The following is a 14,403-nucleotide window of genomic DNA, read 5'->3' on the forward strand; positions in this document are numbered from 1 at the left end:
TCTGGCTGTACTGCAGAATGGCTTGGGTGAGCTCTGCTGTAAAAGCCGTTCCTCTGTCGGTGATGAGGACTTCTGGAGCACCATGTCGCAGCAGGATGTTCTCGACGAAACATTTCGCCGCTTCGGCTGCGCTGCCTTTTGGTAGAGCTTTGGTTTCAGCAAAGCGGGTGAGATAGTCCGACGCCACGATGATCCACTTATTCCTGGATGTTGACATCGGAAACGGCCCCAACAAATCCATCCCAATCTGCTGGAATGGTCGACGAGGAGGTTCGATCGGCTGTAGTAATCCTGCTGGCCTTATCGGTGGTGTCTTGCGTCGTTGACAGTCTCTGCAGGTCTTGACGTAACGGGCGACGTCGGCGGTCAGACGCGGCCAGTAATACTTTTTCTGTATCCTCGACAGCGTCCGGGAGAATCCGAGGTGCCCAGCGGTTGGATCGTCGTGTAGGGCATGCAGTATTTCTGGACGGAGCGCTGACGGCACCACAAGAAGGTAGCTGGCGTGGACTGGTGAGAAGTTCTTCTTCACGAGCAGGTTGTTTCGTAACGTGAACGAAGACAACACGCGCTTAAATGCCCTAGGGACAACGTCGGTGTTCCCTTTCAAATACTCGACGAGGCCTTTTAGCTCCGGGTCTGCTCGTTGCTGTTTAGTGAAGTCTTCCGCGCTTATTATCCCAAGGAAGGCGTCGTCGTCCACGTCGTCTTGCGGCGGGGGATCGATTGGGGCGCGTGATAAGCAGTCGGCGTCGGAGTGTTTTCTTCCGGAGTTGTATATTACCGTTACGTCATATTCTTGTAGTCTGAGGCTCCAGCGCGCCAGCCGTCCTGAAGGGTCCTTTAAGTTAGCTAGCCAACACAACGCGTGGTGGTCGCTGACGACTTTGAATGGCCTGCCATAGAGGTAAGGGCGGAATTTAGCTGTAGCCCAAATGATGGCGAGGCATTCCTTTTCAGTCTTAGAATAATTGCTTTCCGCTTTTGACAGCGACCGGCTAGCATACGATATCACCCGTTCAAGTCCTTCTTTCCTCTGGACTAGGACGGCACCGAGGCCTAGGCTACTGGCGTCAGTGTGGATTTCAGTATCGGCGTCCTCGTTGAAGTGTGCAAGTACCGGCGGCGACTGCATGCGTCGTTTGAGTTCTTGAAATGCGTCGGCCTGCGGCGTTTCCCAATTGAACTCGACATCAGATTTCGTTAGATGTATTAGCGGCTCCGCGATGCGCGAAAAGTCCTTGACAAAGCGCCTATAGTAGGCACACATGCCAAGGAATCTGCGCACTGCCTTCTTGTCGATTGGCTGGGGGAACTTTGCGATGGCAGCTGTCTTCTGCGGGTCGGGGCGCACTGAAGATTTGCTGATGACATGGCCTAGGAATAGAAGCTCATCGTAAGCAAAGCGACACTTTTCCGGCTTCAGGGTGAGCCTGATGACTTGATGGCCTCTAATACTCTCGCAAGCCGCTTAAGGTGATCGTCGAAATTTCCGGCGAAGACGACGACGTCATCCAAGTAAACAAGACAGGTCTGCCACTTCAATCCTGCTAAAACCGTGTCCCTCACGCGCTGGAACGTTGCAGGCGCCGAGCACAGTCCGAATGGCATAACCTTGAACTCGTAGAGGCCGTCTGGGGTGATGAAGGCGGTCTTTTCGCGATCCCTTTCGTCGACTTCTATTTGCCAGTAGCCAGACTTGAGGTCCGTCGATGAGAAGTATTTAGCATTGCAGAGCCGATCTAATGCGTCGTCTATCCGTGGGAGGGGGTATACGTCTTTCTTCGTGATTTTGTTCAGTCGACGATAATCGACGCAGAAACGTAGGGTTCCGTCCTTTTTCTTCACTAAAACAACTGGAGACGCACACGGGCTTTTCGACGGCTGGATGATGTCGTCGCGCAGCATTTCGTCGACTTGTTGTCTTATAGCTTCGCGTTCTCGCGTCGAAACTCGGTAAGGGCTCTGGCGTAGTGGTCGAGCGCTCTCTTCGGTGATTATGCGATGCTTTGCGACTGGTGTTTGTCGAATCCTTGATGACGTCGAAAAGCAGTCTTTGTATCGTCGAAGCAGACTTCTGAGCTGTTGCTGCTTAATCATGGGGAGACTTGGATTTATGTTGAAGTCTGGCTCGGGAACTACGGTCGTCGGGGTAGATGCAACAGAATCCGAGAGGACAAAGGCATCGCTGGTTTCCTGTATTTCCTCGATGAATGCGATCGTCGTGCCCTTGTTGATGTGCTTGAACTCCTGGCTGAAGTTTGTCAGCAACACTCGCGTTTCCTCCGTGCAGTCGAGCGATCCCTCTCGCGACGCAAATTTCACGGTCGAGTAGTAGACGCTGGTCGCCTTCGATGACGCCTTCTACGTCAGCGGGTGTTTCGGTGCCGACCGAAATAACGATGCTGGAGCGAGGCGGGATGCTCACTTGATCTTCGAGCACACTCAAGGCGTGGTGACTACAAGGGCTCTCCGATGGTATCGCTTGATCTTCCGACAGCGTTATTGACTGCGACTTCAGGTCGATGATTGCGCCGTGTTGGTTCAGGAAGTCCATGCCGAGAATGACGTCTCGTGAACACTGTTGCAGGATAACGAAAGTGGCAGGGTAAGTCCGGTGATGAATGGTAATTCTTGCCGTGCAGATTCCAGTCGGCGTAATGAGGTGCCCTCCAGCGGTCCGAATTTGGGGGCCCTCCCATGCAGTCTTAACCTTCTTCAACTGGGCGGCGATGTGTCCACTCATTACGGAATAATCGGCCCCTGTGTCGACTAAGGCAGTGACTGCGTGGCCGTCGAGAAGCACGTCAAGGTCGGTGGTTCTTTGTCTGGCGTTGCAGTTAGGTCGTGGCGTCGGATCACGGCTGCGTCGTGTTGAATTGAAGGTGGAACGTCGCTTCTTCAAGTCGTCTTTCGTCGGTGTAGTCTTGGCTTCCTGACTTCGTCGGGACGGCGGCGTGTCGTCATTAGGTCGTCGAGATGGTTTCTTCGTCGTCTTCGTCGGCGGCGGAGGATCTTCGTCAGTTCGACGAACAGGAACCGCACCTCCATCGGTTGCTGCTTTTAGTTTTCCGGATATGGGCTCGCAGAGCGGCCCCGGGCTGGGCCGGTGTATGGTCGGTGCTGCGGCGAGAGGTAGCGGCCTGGTGACGGCGAACGGGACGGTCGTCGAGGGCTCCACTGAGTAGCGGCGAGGTAGTCGGCGATGTCACGGGGGCGTTCGCCTTCCCTCGGGCGCTGTGCGTTCACGGCGAAGCCTCGCAATCCCAGGTCGCGGTATGGGCATCGGCGGTACACGTGGCCGGCTTCGCCGCAGTGGTAGCAGAGCGGGCTGTGGTCGGGGGCGCGCCAAATGTCCGTCTTCCTCGCGTAGGTGCGCTGGGCGACGGGTGGGCGTGCTGGCGGCGGCGGCGGTGGACGACGGAATTGCGGCGTTACAGGGCCCTGGCGTTGTCGCGGAGGGGGCGCTTGACGGCATGCGACGGCGGCGTAAGTCATCGCTTCTGGCTGGGGCTGCGGTAATTGTGGTTGCACCTCAGGAACTCCTAGCGATCGGTGCACCTCTTCTTTCACGATGTCGGCGATCGAGGCCACTTGAGGCTGCGACGATGGCAAGACATTGCGCAGTTCGTCGCGCACGATGGCCCTGATGGTCTCGCATAAATCGTCCGTGGCCAGTGATTGAATTCCGGAGTAGCTTGTTGGCTTGGTGCGTCGGTCAAATTGCCGGTTCCGCAATTCCAGTGTCTTCTCGATGCTCGTCGCCTCACGAAGAAACTCGTCGACGGTCTTCGGTGGGCTTCTTACCATACCGGCGAAAAGTTCCTCCTTGACACCACGCATCAGTAGACGTACTTTCTTCTCCTCGGACATTTCTGGGTCGGCGTGGCGGAACAGACGGCTCATTTCCTCAGTGAAAATCGCGATCGTCTCATTCGGCAGCTGCGCTCTTGTCTCCAGTAGAGCTTGGGCTCGCTGTTTTCGCAGGACGCTTTGAAATGTTTGCAGGAAGCCGCTTCGGAAGAGGTCCCACGTCGTCAAGGTGGCTTCTCGATTCTCGAACCACGTCTTGGCGGCGTCCTCCAGTGCGAAATAGACATGGCGTAGCTTGTCGTCGCTTGCCCAGTTGTTAAACGTAGCGACCCTCTCATACGCTTCCAGCCAGGTTTCCGGGTCCTCAAATGTGGAACCGCGGAACGTCGGTGGTTCCCTCGGCTGCTGCAGCACGATGGGGGACGCTGGGGCTGCCATTGCGGTTGCCTTGGCCACAATCTCCTTGGTCTTCTCAGGTAAAAGTCCGTGCTCCGGGGGCAGCTGTTGAAGACGGCGGCTTGCTCGGTGGTCCGGGACTACGTTGGTGTTCTGTTTGAGGTCTGGGCTGGGATCACGGCTTGTCGGGGGCGTCCTGTACATGGACGAAAAGCACCTCCACCAGATGTCACGTGGTAGTGACGGTGAAGAAAGAAGCAATACGGTGGAATACAAAACTAGCTTTTATTGGGCGAACCTGTGCCCACAAAAACAGGCTACACTTATAGCACAACGATAGCGGCGAACACGGTCGGCGATCGTCGGAAAACTGATCAGCGGGTCAAGCGCGTCGGCTTTTATAGATCAGTCGTCGAATGTTCCAGATTAACTGATGGGACCCGCGTGTCTTCCACAAAGTTCTACACCATTCGTGTCACGCGATGAAATCTGATAACACAAGGTTCGGCGACAACAGACACGCGGATAGAAGCGTCGATAACTTTCCAGAAACGTCGGATACATGCAGGCGCGTCCCTCGCTGTGGGATTACAGTTGTTAAGCGGCGAAACGTAGTTGCCCGATAAAGATAAGTACACGTGTCAATATTATACGTGGTATGTATGGGACTTATTTCATTGTCTGAAATGTCAGAATGGAGCCATTTTTTCGTAAAGATGATAATGTCAGAACCTGTATGGTCTACGAAAGAAGAGACTTGATTGACCTTTCGCACAAGGCTTCGAATATTAGTAAATGATATGGACAGTGACGGTATGATCCGAGGTTCTGGTGCCTGCTGGCAGTCATGGGTTCGAGTGCTATGCTTCAGCTACCTGCTCAGCTGCACTACTGTGCTGGTGACGCCGTCGTACACGTAGGTTGTGTCATCTATGCGCATTCTGTCGACGATGAGCTTGAAATACTTATTTTTTTCGCCTTCGCGAATTCAATCAGTTTTCTTCTTGCTTCTCGTGTAGCCGGAGAGGTCTTCTCGTATCGAAAACCCGGAACCCTTAAGCTTCCGCGCAGCTGACAAGATGCGCTCTTTATCCTTATAAAAGGTCAACTTCGCTATGATGGGTCTCTTCTTGTTATTAGCGTGCTTGCCTAATCTACGCACCCTTTGGAAGTGCATGCCTGATAGGCTTAAGTCAAGTTTTTCAGCACAGAAATCGACACTTTTCTGCTTGGATGCAGCCCAGTCCTATATTTCATCGTCCGCTATGTTAAAGAAGAGCAGGTTTGATCGTCGCATTCTATTCTCAGGGTCATCGCAACGTGAAGAGTTTTGGCCTATCGATCAGATACACCGCGAAGGATATCAGCACCTGCTGTTGTAGCAGCCGAGCTTTTGGATGCGGGAGTATCGGCCAACGCGGCGATCTTGGCGTTCAGCAGCTTGATTTCACCTTCAGCGGCCTCCTGGTTTTGTCTCGAAATTTTTAGTTCAGCGAGTAGTACTACCTGCTCGCCTTCAAGCTTTTGAAACTTGTTTATAACTGCCGTAATACTGTCTTTGACACTAGTTAGTTAAGAAAGCATGTGTGAGTATCCTTCTTCTAATTTCTTAATAGCCTCTAGTGCAACAGCAAAAGCTTCTTCTTGAGCCTTAATCAGTGTTCCAAGATTTGTTTCAACGTTTCCCGACAGCATCAGTGTTTTGCAGACAAGGCATAGCACATTTCACACGCAAGAGTCAAAAACTGTTTCAACACATCATTCAGGTCTCGTGGGCACGACACCACCAACAAGCAATAATTACTAGATTTAACGCAAGCAGCAGCTTTCAGGTAACTAACCTGAAAAGGCAATGGACGTAAGTCTCCAATTCTGGAAGTGGTGTCGTGCCCAAGTGAAGCGGCTGCTAGCTGACGATTATGAAGGCAGGCGGTTGCGTCCACCGTAGTCGCGCTGGATCCGTGTTGCCAGATGAGCTGGCTGGCTGTATCCAAGCTTGGCGTCCTGCGCAACCATGGCGGCCGTGTTGGAAGGGAATCCTCTGCAGCAACATGGCACGAACCAAGCAGTCCGGAACACGCGACACAGGTGAACGTGACCTGAAACGGCAACGGACGCATGCCTGCCATTCTGGAAGTGGTGTGCCCAGCTGCAATGGTAGAGAATATTGTCGCGGCACACGAACATAACATGCGCAGCGTAGGCCACGAATGTGCAGAACTGAGACGATCTGTGAGAACACGTAAGCAGTCATCACACCATTGTTTAGTGCTGATGTCGTGCAGATAAGAAATGGCCAGGACGCAGGAGTCAGTGTCAAGCGCCTCATATTCAGGGCGGTGGACAGGATGGCGGGAGAGGCAGCCGGCGTCCTTGTGCAAACGGCCTGACTTGTATAGAACAGCAAATGCATATCCTTGGATCCGCAGCGCCCATTTACCCTATCGCGCAGTGGGGTCCTTAAGTGAGGAGTGCCAGCAGAGGGCGTGGTGATCGGCAACAACGCAAGATGTGCGGCCAAACTAACGCCCGGTACTCTCGCTCGGTAATTAAAAAAATCCTCTCGGCGGGTGACAGGAGGCGGCTGGCGCATGCAATTACGCGCTATGCGCTACCTTGCCATTGAACAAGTACAGCTGCAATTCCATGGCCACTATCCTCCGTGAAGATGAGTGGCGGCAGGTGGATCATAATGAGCCAGCTTGAGGGGGAGCCGTGAGCAAGCGTATGAGAGCGGAGAAGGCTTTGGCTTGAGCAAGACCGCATTTGAAAGCAACGTCCTTCTTAAGTAAGTCGGTGAGTGGGCGAGAGGTTTCGGGCGAAATTCTTGATAAAACGATGGAAATACGAGCATAGCCCAGAAAAGCTTCTTACGTCTGCATCGGTAGACGGAACAGGAAAGTTCTGGACAGCGCGAATTTTGTCAGGGTCGGGTTGAACGCCAGCGGCACTGACGAGATGACCAAGAACGGTAATTTGACGTCGTCCAATGCGGCACTTGGATGAGTTCAATTGCAGGCCGGCGCGTCGAAAAACAGCAAGGATAGCCGATAGAGGCATTACATGACCCGTCAAAGTTAGTGAAAAGACTATGACATGGTCTAGATAACACATACATGTGGACCATTTATAGCCGCGAAGTAAGGAGTATCTCATTCTTTCGAAGGTTGTCGGGACATTACAAAGGCCGAGCGGCACAACCTTGAATTGGTAGATGCCGTCAGGTGTTACGAAGGCAGTATTCTTAGGGTCCATATCATCTACCGAGATCTGACAATAGCCCAATCGGAGGTCCATCGATGAAAAGTACTTGGCCCAGTGAAAACAGTCCAAGACGTCATCAATCCTTGCATGTGATTTTGTTGAGGCGTCTGTAATCCACACAAAAGCGCCAACTGCCGTCCTTCTTCACGAGGACAACAGGGGCCGCCCACGGACTGCATAAAGTCTCGATAACACCTTTAGTCAATATCTTATCGAGTTATATTTGTATCACTTGTCGTTCAGCATGGGAAACATGGTACGGACGGCCGTGTATCGGAGTGGCGTCTCCGATGTAAATACGATTGGTGACCACCGATGTCTGTGCCAAAGGCTGGCCGTCAAGGTAAAAAATGTGGTGGTAAATTCCCAAGATACGGCGGAGGTCAGCAGCTTATGCCGAAAGATCACGTGAAATAATCTTGCTATGTTCGTCTGTGAGAGTCGGTGAATCGGAAGGTCCTGTAGAGGGCGACGGAATTTCGACGTCAAGAGCCGACATCTCGCAATCGTTCCCAGGCGAGATGTGGCCCAAAGACATGGCTCTGGGGAAGAACTTGAGTCGAGCAGTTAAAATTAAGGATAGAGAGCGAAGTCTGACTGCCTGTAACAGTGCGCACGGTATGAAGAACAGCCAAATTTATTTCAATTAGTATGTCAGTGGTGGGACGTAGTACATAGACGCCGTCAGGAACAGATGGGAACGACAGTAGAGTGACGTATGTAGTGGCTTGAGGTGACGGGCGGATGTCTTTGGGAGAGCATAACCATGGTTGTGTGACTGGTGGACTATAGCTGCCGTGGGGCAGTTCAAGCTGAATGACACGAGACACGCAGTCAAAGAGGTCTGAATGGGACGATAAAAAGACTAAGGTGAGTATAACGTCACAAGGACATTGTTCCAAAACGGGATACAAAACCGTCGTTAGGCGCCACGCGATGCCAGTACGAGCGGTGCACTTTCCAAGCATGGTAGGCGTCCCTCCATCGGCAACGCGGAGGGTGCGTGATGCAGCGGGTGTGAGAACTTTTCAGGCGTCGATGCAATTGGACAATCATCACGGATATGTGCACACCTGTGTCAATGAGTGCTGGGACACTGACGCCATCGACTAAAACGTCCATCAAGTTCTGTTTGGTCGGCAAAGTGATCAAAGGGTTTCACGGTCGAGCGTCAATGCAGCGTCACCTCCGGGAGCTTCATCGCTTAGTTTTCTGGAGACCGGTGTCGGGGCTGCATCGGGGACGGTGGGCGACGATCCTGCAGCGATAGGGACGACGGTCGACGAGCTGGTCGCGAATGGGACTGCTGATGTCGCAATGATGACGAGGGACCGTTCCAAGGTGCAAGAGCGTCATTGGCTGTTGCGGTGCCAACGAAGGCTGGTAACAACGCTCGCTATGTTCGGGTGATAATAACTGGTGAATGGCGGTCGCAGAGGGGAGAAGACAGTACGGTTGTTTCAATGATGAGAAATTTGACCGATACGCCGGCAGGGAAATCATATTGGCCGATTGTCTGCAGTACGCCACTCGGCTGGATTTCGGTAGCGTGCAGTATACCATGGAACAGCTAATGAATTTGGAACATGAGACAGCTGTGAAGGGGCAACAGCACATACAGAATAAATTATAAGATTAGGCAGTTCTTCGCAGACTATTGCCTTCGCAAAGGATGCTGTAGGCGAGTTGTTCGACTCACTGAGGAAGAAAAAGGGCTTCAGGTGCCATGGCTTCATGTTCTCACCGCACTATCCGCCTCGGGCCATCTGATGATGATGGTCGCTGCAATCATAGCCTGTCGTCACAAGAGGATCTTGCAGCTGTGTTCAGCAGACGTGCGAATGGAATTGCAATGCGGTGGCTCTTGGCTTGCTCAAAGCGTTGACACTCCTTTATGATGTCCCGCACTGTTTCACAATTTTTGCACGTGAGCAGATTGAAAGCTTCGTCAGCAATCCCCTCCAGCCCAACCTTGTCTGACTCAGCCATATCGCTGTCGGTCTTACGGCACAGAGCAAGCACGTCCTGGATATAAGGGACGTATGACTCTGTGGACGTCTGGGCGCGGTTCACTAGTTCTTTCTTAGCGGTGCTCTTCAGCCTACTGGGACGGCCTTAAAGTCCCTCAGCTTCTGTTTGCACGTGTCCCAGTTGTTGAGCTCTTCCTCGCAGTTGTCTTACAACACGTTCGCCGTGCCTTGTAGGGAGAAGACCTAGTTAGCCAACCAAATTGTCGTATCCCATTTGTTGCGGGCACTTACACGCTTATACGTGGCGATTCAGTCTTCCACGTCGAGGTAGTCGGTGCCGCAGAACGTTCCTGGATCCCGCGGCTGAGCCAACACAACCGTCAAGGTTGTAGGCTTTGATGTGGGTCGCGCCATGTCGGGTGCTGCTTCGTCCGTCATGTCCAGTCCGAGGTGACGACCACTGCAGAGCTCTGATGTTGTTTCTCGTGCGTACCCGGCCCCTCTCGCGAATTTATTACGTTGCTGAAGTCTCAGATAACGATGCACTTAGAATACTTACAAGAGAGACAACGATGCACAAACAAGATGGCTCTCGAGACCGATTCCATCTACGCACGCGAAATCGTCTTCTTCTGACTGGCGCCACTCTTGGTTGCGCAGTAACACACACACACACACACACACACACACACACACACACACACACACACACACACACACACACACACACACACACACACACACACACACCAGTGGCGTAGCCAGAAATTTTGTTCGGGGAGGGCTCACTTTGCAGCTCCCCGACCTCCTCCTTATAGAAATTATCGAGGGATGAAATACATTAAACATTAATAACAGCCGCGTTGCCATTGCCAAAGATACTGCAAACGAATTCTTTAACGCTACGCACTGTAAAGGCAAGTAAAATATGAATTTTTAATAAAAGAATATACTCGTAAGTCTAAAAAATTGTAGCCGTAATAACTGATATCAATGCTTCTATGTTTTCTGTATATTTAAGAAGTAAAGCAAATATCACACAAACTTTAAAACTATATCAGTTTGAAACCAGCAAAGCAGTGCATGGCGCTGATATGAAAAATGCAAAGGTCATGAAATGAACCAGTTGAGGACATAAATTTAAAGAAAAAACTTTGTCAGCCTCTCTGCCTTTCTCGCATTTGCATCTCTCTCTCTCTGTCTGTCTCTAACATTCAAGAACCTTGTTTACATTCTTGTACGTATGCAACGACCAGGTAAACATCTCACTGACGCTGTCCTTTGTTAGAATGTATTGCGCAGGAGCCGCTGCCACCGGTCGTGTATTGTGAGTAATTGCTCCGAAATTATAGTCGCAATAGAGAGCACATATAGAAAGCAGAAGTTCCGCAAAATACGAGAGGGAGAGTCAAATGAAAGTGAGCCAATGCAAATATATGACAAACGGGGTACTTTATTCAAAAGTAGTCTCCATGAGCACTTAGACATTTGTCCCGCTGACTAAAGAGTTGCGTGTTTCCCGTCTGATAAAACTCCTTGGGTTGCTGTTTCAAAAAAAGTAACTGATTTCTTCACGTCATCGTCTGACACAAATTTAATTCCCTTAAGCTGTTTGTTTTTTCAAATGCTCCAAAATGTGGAAGTTGCAAGGCGACAAGACTGGGATGTATGGCAGATTTTGAAGCGTTTTCCACTTGAACTTTGCCAGTTTCGTATTAACCACATCAGCGACGTGGGGACGGGCATTGTCGTGGCGCAAGATGACCCCATTCCTCAATTTTCACGTCGTTTATTCTTGATTGCGACAAGCAGCGAATCCAACGTTTCACAATATCGGAAACGATTAATAGCCTCTCCAGGTTTAGCAAATGCGATACAATGGCCACTGACGATCGAAAAAAAAAGTCACCAACACTTTTCCGGCAGAAGTGACGACATTTGCTTTTCTTGGGGGCGATGAATTCAAATCTTTCCACTGTAAGCTTGGCTGTCGTGTTTCAGGCTCGTAGTAGTGGCACCATGATTCGTCCCCGGTCACAATTGCAGACAAAAAGTGCTCACCCGCATCGTGATACCGGATTGGATGAGTCAAGAGCGCCAAATCTCTCCGCCTTCTGGCGGCAGTTCAAAATCTTGGGAATCCATTGCGCACACGAGAGCCGATAACCGAGATGTTCATGAATTATGGTTTGACCCGAATCGTGACTGATGTTCATAAGCCCTGCCAATTCATCGATGCTCATCCGCCGTCCTTGTCTAGCCAGCCTTTTGCAGTTGCGTTGGGGGTGGTTTCATGGTGTCTATGACCTGTATGGTCTTGGATCGTCTTTTCAACTTTCACGTCCTTTGAACCGTTTGCTCCAATGCTTCACAGTGGCCAATGAAATGCGATGTTCAAAGTACACTGCAGCCATACGGCGACTAATTTCTTTTTGGGAAACATCTTCATCTGTCAAAAACCTCATGACACGACGCTGTTCAACTTTTGGAGTGTCCATTATGTCACACAAACATGTTCAACCCAGTGTATGAGAGCATTAAAGAACGTTGATCCTCACACCTGCATGTCACTTTTGTAAATAAGAGATGCCTTTATGAACCGAGCCATTATTGCGCAGGGTGGGTGGGCTCACTTTCATTTGGCTCGCCTTCGTACATTAGAAATGCGAAGATACAATGGAATATACAAATGCGAAGTAACAGCTTGATAAAGGGCAAAAACGTGTCACTGGAAACAAAGTTCACTGCACATATACACAAAACCTCTCAACAAGATATTTAAATATACGTATAAGTCTCCAATAAATATACGTGTCTAAGAAAAAGTCACTATACATGATGCGTCAAACAAGGCAAATAAACATGTTGCTGGTGGTCGGGGTAACACGAGAAAAACGCATGCGCTCCGGCTGGCTCTGGCAGCACGCGCGTAGCAAGAAGAAGAAAATTGAAGAGGCTCAGTGCATCCTCGCGAATAAAAGTCCAAGTAGAAAAAAAGGTACGAACGTGTGCCGACATCTGTGATTAGTCCGCTCTCCATTACTTAGCTTGCGGTGGCTCGTCGAAAATAGCGGCGGCATGCAACGGAAGCTTAACAATGACGCTAAAACGGATCGTCAGCAAAGAATAGTAGGCAGAACGAGGTCGTAAACGTGCCGAAAGGGCTCGAAAACGTTACACGGATACGCAAGAACCTTTATTACACGCAAATAAACCCGTGCTCTCCGGCAGGTGTGAGCCCAGTGCCTGAGGGATCGGCGGCAGCCATCTTTTAATCCACGTGGAACGGGGCAGCCAGCGGGTATTCAAAAGAAAATTCAGTTTTGTTTGGCATATTAATGCATCTTTAACGCGTACACGTCACTTTGACGCGGTGAGTTTGTGCAGTTTTGTTACGTCGCGTGAGAGACAGGTGAAGTGGGTGCAGCCCGAAAACTTTTGACGAGTAGCCAAGGGGTAATGGAGGCAAGGCGTCGAATCAGAAATAACTACTTTTCTTTTGTTCGCTCAAAGCATGCATAATCATTGTGTACACGCCATATCAGATGGGGACATATGCGCTTTTCGTGACGTCGCGTGAGAGACAGGTGAAGTGGGGGTGGTCCAAAAAAGTATTTGTCCAATCGCAGAGGGCTGATTGCTGAATTTAGGAATAGTAATGTTTGGAATAGTTTTACGTTATAGCGCCCCAACATTAAACTCGCATAGTTCCGGAATTCAATATCTAAAGTCCTACTTTGGAAATGTCAATGCGCCTTTCACATGAAAGTTTATGAGAACTTTGTACCCATAAAGTTTCATAATTTAAACCCAAGCTCTCCCTATAGACTCCGCGGCCTCCGCGAAATGCCGCGACGAGCCCGTTCGCCATCCAAACGCCTCTGAAACATTGTGCTCGGATGGAGCTCCTTGGCGTTAGCATATGTGACTTCCGGTGCATGGGCGCTGCCGCGAAATCCAGCCCGATTGCGCAATGTTCGCGCTAAAATGTCTTTTCGAGCGTGAAAAGGACATTCTAGACAAAATCGAGCATGATTTCCAGCGCCGGGGTAGTTTTGGTCGGCGGGGTATTGTAGTACGAAAAAATTTCGGGGGGGGGGGGGGCGGCTGAAGCCCCGTAAGCCCTCCCCCCTGGCTACGCCCCTGATACACACACACACACGCAGACATGAGCGTTTGTGAATGTGCGCTCGCCATATATTGGTGGCCGCCCTACGTGTGCCCCCCACTCCCCCGAAGAGAGACTTTAAGCTCTGACAGCAAGGGTGCTGCACTCTTACCGACAAACTGTCTAGGATGAAGTATGCTGTTAATCTGATGACCATTGATAAGGCTATAGCAGGTGTCACTAATTAGTCATTCATAGTTAAGGCGAAGTAATTCAGTGCTTGCATTAGCGAAGTAAGCAATCATTCCAAATTTTCCACAGCTATATAGAATTGGTAGACTAAATAATAATTAAACATATTGAGCGCGAACGAAACTGTGAACAGGAAAATAAACAGAAGGTTCCGTTGTCTTCAGGTTCCTTCACCCGCACTCAACGTGTTCCGTTTTGATTTTCCACATTCTGAAGCTTTCCCACTTTTAATGTGCTCAAGTTGAGAGTACGAAACTAACAGTGCAGTGCAGCCCTCCGCAGTGACTTTCCATTGCACTTTGTCCCGTGCCATGGCTTATGCATTCGACGAGCTTTGTGCGCCCGTAGCTGTCCACGCCATTTTTTACTGCCGAAGGCAGCAATGTAAACAGAAATTATGCGCTACTGCTTGCAGTACAAATGCAAAATCGAAAGAGCAGCTAATTGGCCTATATACGCAACGGACATATGCCGCACTGCAAAAAACACGTTTGCAAATCACACAATAGCGCGGGTTCTTGCGTCCGTAGCATCGAGAAAGCCCTCTTTTGAGCAACTTAGGGCAGGAAGGACCGTATGGGCCGTGAGAGAGTAGCATAC

The sequence above is a fragment of the Dermacentor variabilis genome, chromosome 6 (assembly GCF_050947875.1).
Source record: "Dermacentor variabilis isolate Ectoservices chromosome 6, ASM5094787v1, whole genome shotgun sequence".
NCBI classification, from domain to species: Eukaryota; Metazoa; Arthropoda; class Arachnida; order Ixodida; family Ixodidae; genus Dermacentor; species Dermacentor variabilis.